The sequence below is a fragment of the Bubalus kerabau genome, chromosome 3 (assembly GCF_029407905.1).
Source record: "Bubalus kerabau isolate K-KA32 ecotype Philippines breed swamp buffalo chromosome 3, PCC_UOA_SB_1v2, whole genome shotgun sequence".
Lineage (NCBI taxonomy): Eukaryota > Metazoa > Chordata > Mammalia > Artiodactyla > Bovidae > Bubalus > Bubalus kerabau.
This window is the reverse complement of record NC_073626.1, coordinates 162,974,262-162,988,600: the sequence shown is the minus strand read 5'-3', so window position 1 is coordinate 162,988,600 and position 14,339 is coordinate 162,974,262.

The following is a 14,339-nucleotide window of genomic DNA, read 5'->3' as shown; positions in this document are numbered from 1 at the left end:
TAGAAGTTTAACTTATATGTGTCTAACAGCCTGTGAATCTATTTTTAGCCTGAGATAAAATAGCATCTTTTTCCTCTACTTATGCTCTTTGGGAGGGAAAAAAAAAACCACTCTATGTTATTAAGATAATTAAATATGATATTATAATGAGTAGATATTGTAGTTATACTGAGTATGTTTTCAAATAAATGAAACAAGTAGGTAAAATTCTCAGTCTTTAGTGGTTCTGATTTCCATTTATGTTTTCCTTGGATTTCAAAGAAAGAAGTCCATGAGTCTTTTTCATGCCTACTGGATTCATTGCCACACTCTGAACTTATCCATGGCTTGATACACATAGTTTTCTTCATAGCTATTGGTTACTTCTCATATCCCAGCCATTTTCTTTTTTTGTTCATGAATCAATTAGTGTTCAAGGAGACATTGACAGAAAGAATCAATAAATCAATAATTACTTACCAGGGACATATTCTGTACAACATCTTCTGTTTGGAGTTTTAGAAGATGATTATAATTAGATTTATAAGGTATATTCTCTTCCCAATGGAACTTATAATGTTGTAAGGACTATATGTCAAAGTAAATTTATAAAAGAGAAAAGAAGCATGAAATATTCAAACCTAGTTAAATAAAAGGAGAATATACTGCTTTCCAGGCCCTTTTCAGAAAGCCTGGAAGATAGATATATATATATATATATACACACATATACCCTTATGTATTGTTCTTTACAGCACTGGACTTTACTTTTACCAGCAGACACATCCACAACTGGGCATTGTTTTCACTTTGGTGCAGCCTTTTCATTCTTTCTGGAGCTATGTCTCTGCTCTTCACAAGTGGCATATTGGGCACTTACTGACCTGAGGAGTTCATCTTTCAGTGTCATATTGTTTTGACTTTTTGCCTGGAATGTTAGGTCCATGAATCAACATAAATTGAAAGTGGTCAAATAGAGGATGGTGAGAGGAACCAGTGAACTAAAATGGACTGGGACGGGCAAATTTAATTCAGATGACCGTTATATCTACTACTGAGGGCAAGAATCCATTAGAAGAAATGGAGCAGCCCTCATAGTCAACAAAAGGGCCTGAAATTCAATACTTCAGTGCAATCTCAAAAACAACAGAATGACCTCTGATCATTTCCAAGGCAAACCACTCAATACCACAGTAATCCAAGTCTGTTCCCCAGCCACTAATGCCAAAATAGCTAACATTGAATAGTTCTATGAAGACCTACAAGACCTTCTAGCACTAACACCATAAAAGGATGTCCTTTTCATCATAAGGAACTGGAATGTGAAAGTAGGGAATCAAGAGATACCTGGAGAAGTAGACAAGTTTGGCCTTGGAGTACAAAATGAAGCAGAGCAAAGGCTAACAGAGTGCTGCCAAGAGAACACACTGGTCATAGCAAACACCATCTTCTAACAACACAAGATACGATTCTACACATGGACGCCACCAGATGGACAATACTGAAATCACATTGATTATATTCTTTGCAGCTGAAGATGGAGAAGCTTTATCCAGTCAGCAAAAACAAGACTGGGAGCTGACTTGGCCCAGATCATGAACTCTTTATTGCAAAATTCAGATTTAAATTGAAGAAAGTAAGTCTTCCCTTGTGGCTCAGATGGTAAATTGAAGAAAGTAGGGAAAACCACTAGACCATCAAGGTACAACCTAAATCAAATCCCTTATGATTATACAGTAGAGGTGACAAATAGATTCAAGGGATTAGATCTGATAGACAGAGTGCCTGAAGAACTAAGGATGGAGGTTTGTGATATTTTACAGGAGATGGTGATCAAAACCATCCCCAAGAAAAAGAAATGTAAAAAAGCAAAATGGCTGCCTGAGGAGACATTACAAATAGCTGAGAAATGAACAGAAGTGAAAGACAAAGGAGAAAAGGAAAGATATGCCCATCTGAATGCAGATTTCCAAAGAATAGCAAGGAGAGATAAGAAAGTCTCCCTAAGTGATTAATGCAAAGAAATAGAGGAAAACCGTAGAATGGGAAACACTAGAGATCTCTTCAAGAAAATTTGAGATACCAAAGGAACATTTCATGCAAAGACAGGCACAATAAAGAACGGAAACAGTATGGCTCTAATAGAAGCAAAAAACATTAAGAAGTAAGAAGGAAAATATATTAAGAAAAGGTGGCAAGAATACATAGAACTATACAAAAAAGATCTTAATGACCCAGATAACCATGCTGGTGTGATCACCTACATAGAGTCAGGCATCTTGGAATGCAAAGCAAAGTGGGCCTTAGGAAGCATCACTATAAACAAAGCTAGTGGAGGTGATGGAATTCCAACTGAACTATTTCAAATCCTAATGGATGATGTACAAATCTTTAAAGTTCTGCACTCAATTTACCAACAAACATGGAAAACTGAGCAGTGGCCACAGGACTAGAAAAGATCAGTTTCATTCCAATCCCAAAAAGAGCAATGCAAAGAATGATCAAACTACCACACAACTGCACTCAATTCAAATGCTAGCAAAGTAATTCTCCAAGCCAGGCTTCAACAATACATGAACCAAGAACTTCCAGATGTTCAAACTGGATTTAGAAAAAGCAGAGGAACCAGATCAAATTACCAACATCTGTTGGATCACAGAAAAAGCAAGAGAATTCCAGAAAAACATCTGCTTCATTGACTACTCTCAAGCCTTTTATTGTGTGGAACAAAACAAACTGAGGAAAATTCTTAAAGAGATAGGAATAGCAGAGCACGTTACCTGCTTTCGGAGAAATCTGTATGCAGGTCAAAAAGTAACAGAATCAGACATGGAACAACGGACTAGTTCAAAATTGGGAAAGAAGTACATCAAAGCTGTATATGGTCACCCTGCTTATTTAACTTATATGCAGTGTACATCGTGCAAAATGCTGGGCTGGATAAAGCACAACTTGGAATTAAGATTGCAGAGAGAAATATCAATAACCTCAGATATGCAAATGGCATCTCCCTTATGGCAGAAAGTGAAGAGGAACTGAAGAGCCAATTTCTAAAGATGAAAGTGGAGAGTGAAAAAGTTGGTTTAAAACTCAACATTCAAAAAATGAAGATTATGGCATCCGGTCCCATTACTTCATGGCAAATAGATGGGGAAACAATGGAAACAGTGACAGACTTTATTTTCTTGGGCTCCAAAATCACTGCAGATGATGATTGCAGCCATGAAATTAAAAGATACTTGCTCCTTGCAAGAAAAGCTATGCAAACCTAACAGCGTATTAAAAAGCAGAGACATTACTTTGCAAAAAAGTTTCCGTCTAGTCAAAGCTATGGTTTTCCCTGTAGTTATATATGGATATGAGAGTTGGACACTAAAGAAGGCTGAGTGCTGAAAAATCGATGCTTTTAAACTGTGGTGTTAGAGAAGACTCTTGAGAGTCCCTTGGATTGCATGAAGATCATACCAGTCCATCCTAAAGGAAAGCTGTCCTGAATATTCACTGGAAGGACTGATGCTGAAGCTGAAGCTCCAATACTTTGGTCACCTGATGCAAAGAGCCAATTCATTGGAAAAGACCCTGATGCTGGGAAAGATTAAAGGCAGGAGGAGAAGGGGATGGCAGAGGATGAGATGGTTGGATGGCATCACTGACTCGATGGGCATGAGTTTGAGCAAGATCCAGGAGATGGTGAAGTACAGGGAAACCTGATGTTCTGGAGCCCATGGGGTTGCAAAGAGTTGGACACAACTGTGCGACTAAACAACAACAACAACAAACTTTATATGTGTGTATATATACCCTCATATACCCTCATATGTATGTATATATACCCTTACATATGTGTGTATATATACCCTTTTGTTGTATCTATTTATTACATAAAATTATTGTAGGTTGTATAGTAGAAACCTGTCATTTTGTTCCTGCAAGAATCTGAAACTTCTCAGATATTTGTAGAATATCCACTGGCATCTCCAACTTTCCCAGATCCCTGGCATCTAGAACACAAATGAAAAATTTGCTTTCAGACCCTTCGATGTTTTCACCTTTAATTTTGAGTTGAAATGCAGTGACACAGGAATGCAGGGACTGAAAAATACTCTTCCTGTGACCAGTAGTTTTATCAGCAGTATAGTGATAGTATCATAGTGGAGACAGTGGCAGTGGTTGTCTTAGTCACCATGTAGGCATCCTTCTGGAGAAATGGTCATGCCATTTTTAGGCAGGTTTTCCTATTTTGGGATGTTTTCCTCATTTCTGGTGGCATTTGGTTTCTGCCCATTTTTAAAACTATGGCTCTCCTATTTCTTGTTGATTCTATAAATTATCCAGTCTATTTATTTCTGGATTATATTAGTCAGATTCAGTCATTTGCAATTCTGGCCCTTAGTTGTTACAGATGTTAGAACTAGGAGTGGGCAGTAGGCAAGAAAGCAGAAGTCAAGGACTGGAAGAAATCTGGGACTGATTCTCTAGTTTGATAGAAGCTAAAGGCACTGAATATCCAGTTAGTCAAGGATTTGGAAGAATAAGACTTTTGATTGCAAAATAGCTATTTAAGTTATTGTTTTGGTCATCTGGGATGAAATTTATACCGAAGGTAAGCATCTGGAAAAAAGGGTTCTAGCTCCCATATGAAAATGAGAATAAAAGAATTTAAGGTCTGTGTGTAGTAAATTGGATTCTTTTTTCTAACAGCAGTAGCAATATAAAGACTTCTTGTCTGAGTAAACCTTGGTTTAGTCTGATTCTGTTCAGTTCAGTTGCTCAGTCCTGTCTGACTCTTTGCTATCCCACGTACTGCAGCACGCCAGGCTTCCCTGTCCTTCACCAACTCCCAGAGCCTACTCAAACTCACATCCATTGTGTCGGTGATGCCATCCAACCATCTCATCCTCTATCATCCCCTTCTCCTCCTGCCCTCAATCTTTCCCAGGATCAGGGTCTTTTCAAAAGAGTCGGTTCTTCATATCAGGTGGCCAAAGTATAGGAGTTTCACCTTCAGCATCAGTCCTTCCAGTGAAAATTCAGAACTGATTTCCTTTAGGATGGACTGGTTTGATCTCCTTTCAGTCCAAGGGACTCTCAAGAGTCTTCTCCAACTCCACACTTCAAAACCATCAATTCTTTGGTGCTCAGCTTTCTTTATAATCCAACTTTCACATCCATACATGACTACTGGAAAAAACATAGCTTTGACTAGATGGACCTTTGTTGGCAAAGTAATGTCTCTGCTGATTCTGTTAGGTATTATAACAAATGATTATCACATATACACCATTTTGCCCAACAAGTGTGTAAGCTACCATTATGAAAGGGACAGAACTGGACCTTCTGCTACATGAAACATAGCCAGGAGATTGTATGTGTATGCTAGTCACTCAGTTGTGTCTAACTCTGTGAGCCCATGGGTGGTATTCCATCCAGCTTCTCTCTCCTTGGGATTCTCCAGGCAAGAATAAGGGATTAGGTAGCCAATCTTTCTCCAACATGCATGCTGAGTCCCTTCAGTCATGTCCAAGCAACCCCATGGACTGTAGCCCACCAGGCTCCTCTGTCCATGGGATTTCCAGGCAAGAATACTGGAGTGAGTTTTCATTTCCTTTTCCAGTGGATCTTCCCAATCCTGGGATCTCCAGGTATAGAAAAAGACACCCATCAGTCTTTGAAAAGGATCATTTTTTTATTTTAATGGCTTCTTCAACTCCAGAGCATGCTTCCCATGGATCCACAATTCTCAGTATAAATGTGCTATAGATCTTATAACCTGGATACCCATTCCCCCTGGAGATCTAGTTCTGAAGCTAACATGTGCTAAAATGCCTCCTTAGTTTCCGCCCAGAAGTTGTCTCAAATATTTCCAGATTAATTGTATGATATCAGTTGTAGATAACTTCTTTCTTAGACTTTTGAATTAAAACCTATGATCAGAATAACAGCCTTATAGTTTTTTATTTTATGTCTCTAGTTTCTTACTATATTATTTCTTTTGTTGCTTCAACACATTAAATAGTTAAAGTGCCCATGTTATCTTTTTTCCTGTTTCATCTCGCTTATTTCTTATAAATCCTGACCTCCCTAATTGCCTTTTCCCAAGGACTTGAAGCAATCTTTTCAGTGGTTGGATTTGCTATCTGGAATCAGGCTTCCTGGGTAACATAGTGGTAAATAATCTGTCTGCCAATGGAGAAGATGCAAAAGATGTGGGTTTGATCCCTGAGTCAGGAAGATCCCCTGCAGGAGGGTACAGCAACCCACTCCAGTATTCTTCCCTGGAGAATTCCGTGGACAGAGAAGCCTGGAGGACTACAGTCAACAGGGTCACAAAGAGACAGACACAACTAAGCGCCAGCACTGCAATAAGAATTTATAGCCAGACATATAAGCCCAAATATTGCACCCAGTAGTGATAGACCATTACCTGTTCCATCCAATAGAGGAATGAATAGCATTAATCCCAACATGTCTATGTGTCTTAACTAGACCTATGGTTACATTATTTTCTCCTATGACTATATAAAGGTGATTACATGATTCAACTTTTCCCAAAGTAATAGTCCACTTATAATGAGACCAATGAAATACAAACGATAATTTGTACCAGCCCTGGCACCAAAAACCATATAAGGCTATTTTTCCTGAGAAATAAGATGCCCTCTTATGTTCATCTTGTCAAAACTAAGCTAGTGCTTTACATATGACCATCTAACCCATTTTCAGTGCAAACCACCAGGTTGTTTGTACTTTGTTAAGCTAAAACTAACCTTTCCTTTGTGCTTTCCTGGTGACCCGGATGGCAAAGAATCTGACTGCAATGTGGAGACCTGGGTTTGATTGCTGGGTTGGGAAATACCCTGGAGAAGAAACTGCAACCCATGCTAGTGTCCCTGCCTGTAGAACCCCATGGACTGAGGAGGCTGGTGGACTATCTAAAGTCAGCCAAACTGCCCCTTGGCTATTCTTTTGGGTAGGTGAGTCCAATTAAGAGGACTGGCAACAAAATGAGTTCTAAATGTTTCTTATGATACTGTGATGTTTCTCACACTTCTTGCTTCTTTCTACTATCTGATTTGTAGGTGCTTCAAAATACTGTTAAACCACTATTCTAAGTTGGTAGCCAGCTATTGAAACCCATTCAACTTAGCCCTTTTGGAAGTTGAAATTGTCCAGAATATGAGTTTGAGAATCATAACAGGAGATTCATCTTAAGGTGAAGCCATCTAAGGACCATACAAGCCTTATACCCAGAAACATAGGATTCTTAGAAAACTCACATATAAATACACATTCTCTCTGGTAACACCTCCAGTCTGCTCAAGGGAAATTGTCCTCTTTGATATTTTTAGTTAGGTAGCTTACCCTAGGATAAAACAAAATAAAAGTATCTGTTTCATAGACCATATGTGGATTTTGCCTTTTTAAAACTACACTTTTCTGAGAGACAATCTATAAATGACTGAGCTTGTTTTTACGCAAGTAAACGTCAGTGAGTTCTAGCTAAATGTGTCTTTGAGCCGTTCTTTGGCAACCGTGAATTTAGTGGTTCCTTTGTTCAGTGTTTTATGTGTCTTAAATGCATTCAGGCAGTTAATCCTCACAAGGACCCTTGGAAACTTGGTGCTCTTTTATGGATATTTTCCATATGAAGAAACAAGCAGAATACAGGTAAGTTACCTGCCCAAATTTACTTATGAAATGAGGGAGCCGTGAACTCAACCCAAGCACTTTGCCTCCTTTATTTATTTGCTTTTTAAATTGAAGAATAATAGTCACCCCTCAGTAGCCTAGGGGGATTAGTTCCAGGAGCCCCCACTGCCACCACTTCCCACTACATCAATGATTCCAAAATCTGAGGATGCACAAATCCTTTATATAAAATGATGTGAGTAAGTAAGTGAAAGTTGCTCAGTCATGTCTGACTTTGAACCCATGAACTGTACAGTTCATGAAATTCTCCAAGCCAGAATACTGGAGTGGGTAGCCTTTCCCTTCTCCAGGGGATCTTTCCAATCCAGGGATTGAACCCTGATCTTCTGCATTGCAGGTAGATTCTTTACCAGCTGAGCCACAAGGGAAGCCCATAAAATGATGTAGTATTTACGATGTCACCTGCACACATCTTCCCATACACTTTAGATCACTTCTAGATTACTTATAATACCTAATATGATATAAATGTAAACTCTATTAAATCATTGCCCGTGCATGGTAAATTCAAGTTCTGCTTTCGGGAACTTCATGTATTTTTTAAGAAATAGTTTCAATCTGTTCTTGGTTGAATCTGTGGATGCAGAAGACTGCTCACATACACAAAAAGCAGACATATACCAAGTGCACAGCTTGACAGTTTCCACAAACTGAACCCACATGTGTAAGTAACCCTCAGAGAAATGTAATGTTATCAGTACCATCAAAGTACCGCTGATGCTCCCTTTAAGTCCCTGTTCTTTGCTATTTATGCTATCCTGATATACCTTCTACCCATATATTACCTTGGTCCTGTTGGGCTCCTGAAATATATAGATAAGTATAGTATGTATATGCTCTTTTAAAAAATGATTCTTAGATTTATTCTTAGTTTTTGTCTGTTAAGAAAATTATTGGAGTATAGTTTCTTTACAATATTTGCTAGCATCTACTGTATTAGTAAAATGAATTAGTTGTACATATACATATATATCCCCTGCCTTTTGGACTTCTGATTCAGGCCACGGCTGTGCATGAAGTTTAATTCCCTCTGCTACACAGTATGTTCTCATTAGTTACTATTTTATACGTAGTATTAATAGCATCTATGTGTCCATAGTGTGTGCTCTTTTCTGTTTGGCATTTTTGTTGTTGTGCAGCATGTTTATGAGATTCATTTATATTTTCCATGTAGGGGTGCATTCTTCATGTTCACTGATGTGCAACTCCATTGTATGAATATATGAGAATGTCCTCACCCTTTCTACTGCTGATGAGCAATTGAGCAGCTTCCATTCTGGGTCTGCTAAACATATGGACTCTTGTCTTCTTCATATACACTTAGGAATGGAACTGATGCACCATAGGCTCTGTGGATCTTCATGTGTAGAAGGTACTGTCAAACAGTTTCCAGAGAAGATAGCCACTAACATTCTCATGAATAGTGCACAGGGTTCTGGTGGCTCCATGCTGTTGTCAACACGATGTTGAGTGTCTATTTCACTTTGGCTACTCTGGTGTGTGTAGTTTTGCCACATTGTGGTTTTTATAAGTATTTCCCTAATGAATAATAACTATGAGCAGATTTTCATATGTTCATTAGTCACTTAATATCCTCTACATTTTAGAGTCTGTTCAATTTTTTTTTTCTTTTTTTTACTTTTTTTCATGTTGGGCAGTCTGTCTTTTTCTTACTAATTTGTTGGAATGTTTTTTTTTTTTATTCTGGATATGACTCATTGGCGAGTCTATGTATTGAGAATAACTTTTACTATTTTTTGAGTTGTATTTTTACTCTCATAACTCTTTGGATGAACACAAGTTTTTAATTAAAAAATATATCTTTAGTTTTCTTGTTTATAGTTGGGTACTTCTGTGTCCTGTTTATGAAATCTTTGCCAATGTCAAGGTCACAGGGATGTCCTTTTGTTGTTCTCTAAAAGCTTTATTGTTTTTTTCTTTTATGTTTAGATCTGCAATCCATCTGGAATTGTGTTTTGTGTATGGATTGAAGCAGAGGCCAAGGAACACATTCTTAGTCCATATGGATAACAACTTGACCCAGCATTGTTTATTGAAAAGATCAGCTTTTCTATTGTACTCTAGTATCCTTTAGGTATAAATCAGATGTTGGTATGTGTGGACTGATATCTGGACTCTATTCTGTACCATTAGTCAACTTTTCTTTTCTTGAACCAATATGGAACTGTCTTATTGATTGTTCCTTGATTATGTCTTGATATATCTTACTATAAGTCTCCAAGCTTTGTAGTTTCATATTGCCTTGGCTATCCTCAGCCTTTTTCATTTCCATGTGCGTTTTAAAAGGAGTTTACAATATTTTTATTAAGATTGTATTTAATTTATACAGTAATTTGGAGAGAATTAAACTCTTTACAATATTGCTTTTCAATCCATGAATATACCATATACTCTAAGTCTTAAAATTTGTTCAACAGTCCTTTGAGTTTTTAGTGCAAGTGTTTTGAATATTTTGATTTCTAGGAAGAAATTCTCTGTTGAATCCTGATTTATATGAGATCATAGATACAGACTTCAGGGAATCCATATACTCCCTTCTTAACCCTTTCCTTCCTTACACAAATAGTTCGTAAGTCTTTTCACTTACCAATTATTGTAGTAGTACTTGGAGATATGATGCTGAGCAAAATCAGACATTATCCCTGCTGTTACAGAAGTATTGGGTTGGCCAAAAAGTTCATTTGGCCACCCCAATATAACACCTTTACTACCGTAGCTAAAGTATGTTTTAAAGCAAGAAGGGGTATTTCATAATTCAGTTCAGTTCAGTCGCTCAGTCCTGTCTGACTCTTTGCGACCCCATGAATTGCAGCACGCCAGGCCTCCCTGTCCATCACCAACTCCCGGATTTCACACAAATTCATGTCCATCAAGTAGGTGATGCCATCCAACTGTCTCATCCTCTGTCGTCCCCTTCTCCTCCTGACCCCAATCCCTCCCAGCATCAGAGTCTTTTCCAATGAGTCAACTCTTCACATGAGGTGGCCAAAGTACTGGAGTTTCAGCTTCAGCATCAGTCCTTCCAAAGAACACCCAGGACTGATCTCCTTTAGAATGGACTGGTTGGATCTCCTTGCAGTCCAAGGGACTCTCAAGAGTATTCCCCAACACCACAGTTCAAAAGCATCAATTCTTGGGTGCTCAGCTTTCTTCACAGTCCAACTCTCACATCCATACATGACCACTGGAAAAACCATAACCTTGACTAGACGGACCTTTGTTGGCAATGTCTCTGATTTTGAATATGCTATCTAAGTTGGTCATAACTTTCCTTGCAAGGAGTAAGCGTCTTTTAATTTCATGGCTACAGTCACCATCTGCAGTGATTTTGGAGCCCCCCAAAATAAAGTCTGCCACTGTTTCCACTGTTTCCCCATCTATTTCCCATGAAGTGATGGGACCAGATGCCATGATCTTTGTTTTCTGAATGTTGAGCTTTAAGCCTACTTTTTCACTCTCCTCTTTCACTTTCATTAAGAGGCTTTTTAGTTCCTCTTCACTTTCTGCCATAAGGGTGGTGTCATCTGAATATCTGATGTTATTAATATTTCTCCCAGAAATCTTGATTCCAGCTTGTGCTTCTTCCAGCCCAGCGTTTCTCATGATGTACTCTGCATATAAGTTAAATAAGTAGGGTGACGATATACAGCTTTGACATGTTCCTTTTCCTATTTGGAACCAGTCTGTTGTTCCATGTCCAGAGGTAAAAAGGGACATTTTGAATATAACATAAGTTTAATGTGAATATGGGGCTTCCCTGATAGTTCAGTTGGTAAAGAATCCTGCCTGCAATGGGGGAGACCCTGATTCAATTCCTGTGTCAGGAAGATCTGCTGGAGAAGCAATAGACTACCCACTTCAGTGTTCTTGGGCTTCCCTTGCAGCTCAGCTGGTAAAGAATCTGCCTGCAATGAGGGAGACCTGGGTTTGATCCCTGGGTTGGGAAGATCCCCTGGAGAAGGGAAAGGCTACCCACTTCAGCATTCTGGCCTGGAGAACTCCATGGACTGTATAGTTCATGGGGTTGCAAAGCATTGGACACAACTGAGCCACTTTCACTTGCAATGTGAATATACCCAATGCAAAACTTCAAAATACATATATGGAACTTACAGAATCACAAAGATAGTAGAGAAGTCTGCAAAAATGGTGAAAAACTTACCATGCCATTTTCACTTGCTCACAGAATGGGAAGCTATAAAGTGAGTAAGAATATTGAAGATCTCAATAATTAACAAGGATCAGAAACTTTTAATTGACCTAATTCTTGTGTGTATGGAAGAAATCTTCTTTTGATGAGCACACAAAATATTTGTAAAATTTAACCATATACTTAGGCATAAATATAGCTTTTTTTTTTAAATTTGAGATAATTCACTGAGAATTTGGGGAGTTAGCTAGAACTAAATAATTAGAAATTCCCAACGGCCTAAGAATTAAATAAAACATTAAACAATAAATTAAATATTAATATGAGATGAAATACTATTGCTACCCAAAGTTAATGTATGAAGTATACTTACAAAAAAATAACATATCTATTTCTAACTATATTATTTTTTCAGTGGCACATCTCCTGGTTTTCATAAATTTGTCTGATTTTACCTCCTATCTCTCTTTGCATGTAGAAAACATGCTCCACTGGATTTTCAAGAAAGGGAAAAGATCTAGCAACTAGAGCTATAATTTCTTCTTTCATCCAGAAATATCTGTGAAAAGCAAAAATAAAAATCATCCTCATTGTATTTAAACCCCCATGGTTAAAGGGACCACTTTTAAAACTTGTCCATTCTTTTCAATGAAGATTACCAATATAAATTTAAGTTACAAAATGTTTTTAAAAATTGTTTTTGTTTCTTTTTAGTTAACAGATTTACCTTAAGGTAATCAAACATATTCTAGGAATTCAGAACATTATAAGCATTATAATAAAAATCCATTTAAAATGTATCAAAAGATGACTTAATTTTAAATTGTTTTTACTCAGTAGACATTAATCACTTTCATCAATTCCTATCCGTTGAAAAACCTCAGGAAATTGAATTAGAAATTAACCACTTTCTGTTTTGCACTAACAAGGGCTACTGAATGACTAGAATGTCCTCACTAATCTACACTTTTCTTTTTCTTTAAACCCACATCAAAACTCACCTCTGGCCACTCCTAACTAATGACCCCCTCCCTTCATCACACATACACTCACACCTAGCTTGGGTCATGCTGTGTCCTCTGAACATTTAAGCTTGTTTATGTGTTTCTTTTCTAGTGCATTTATGTCGTTTTCACATGTGTTGATTTTCTTAATGCTCAGTTGTAAATTAGGTACTTATGAAAGTTCCGTTCACTTTTTAAATACCCCAAGGCTGTATTTAATACACCAAAGTAGCCACATACTGAATAGCTCCCAAGCGATTTTAAGCAGTTAATGCAGCATCAGAAGTAGCCTAATTTATTATTAGGGAGTAGTTTAGGCACAGAAGAAATGGATTATGTCAGGATTTTTCATGACTATAAATCAAAATTTCAAAGTGACTTTAATTTTTTGTATGTTCTCTCAAATTGCACGATGATTTATCTTTATGCTGGTCCATCAAGGTTTCTCTACAGTGGCGCTGAAGACATTTCGGACATACCTTGTGTGGGAGTGTGCTGTTTTATGCATGACAGTATGTCTAGCAGCATCCCTGGTCTCCCCCTACTTGATGCCTGGAGCACCCCCGCCCTAGCTGTGACAACCAAAAATGTCTCCAAATGTTGCCACATGAGGGGTAAAACTGACTCCTGCTGAGAACCACTGGCCTATACTTTAGAGCTCTTTCTTAAGGAAACTAACAATTAACTTTTTTACAGGAAAATTCTCATTGAAGATCAATGCCATTAGCGTTAATTAAGTCAAATTTCTTACCACTTAGAAGTTACCTGCTAAAAGGTCTTGAGCTCATTCAAGGACACAGATTTGAATAACCCCTATACTTATTGGTTTAAAAACACTAATATGGTCAAAGCAGCAAATTCAGGCTAATCCAAAATCTCTTAGACATTGCTCTGATGCAGCTTAGAGACAGATGCAGAAAGCTTGGCAGTGTGCATAAGATAACTGAGATAAAAGAATTATCTATTCTTCTTGTCTTCTGGAGAGTACTCTCTGACCTCAGCTGGTAAAGACCACTCAGCCTATTGTCAAATGATGTTTTACAAGAGGATTTAAATTTTAACTCTACTGAAGATATTTTAAAATGTCAACACAACCTTGTCTAACTCAGTGAAACTAAGCCATGCCATGTGGGGCCACCCAAGATGGATGGGTCATGGTGGAGAGGTCTGACAAAATGTGGTTCACTGGAGAAGGGAATGGCAAACTTCAGTATTCTTGCCTTGAGAACCCCATGAACAGTATGAAAAGGAAAAAGATAGGACATTGAAAGATGAACTCCCCAGGTTGATAGGTGCCCAATATGCTCCTAGAGATCAGTGGAGAAGTAACTCTGGAAAGAATGAAGGGATGGAGCCAAAGCGAAAACGATACCCAGTTGTGGATGTAACTGGTGATAGAAGCAAGGTCCGATGCTGTAAAGAGCAATATTGAATAGGAACCTGGAAAGTCAGTTCCATGAATCAAGGCAAATTGG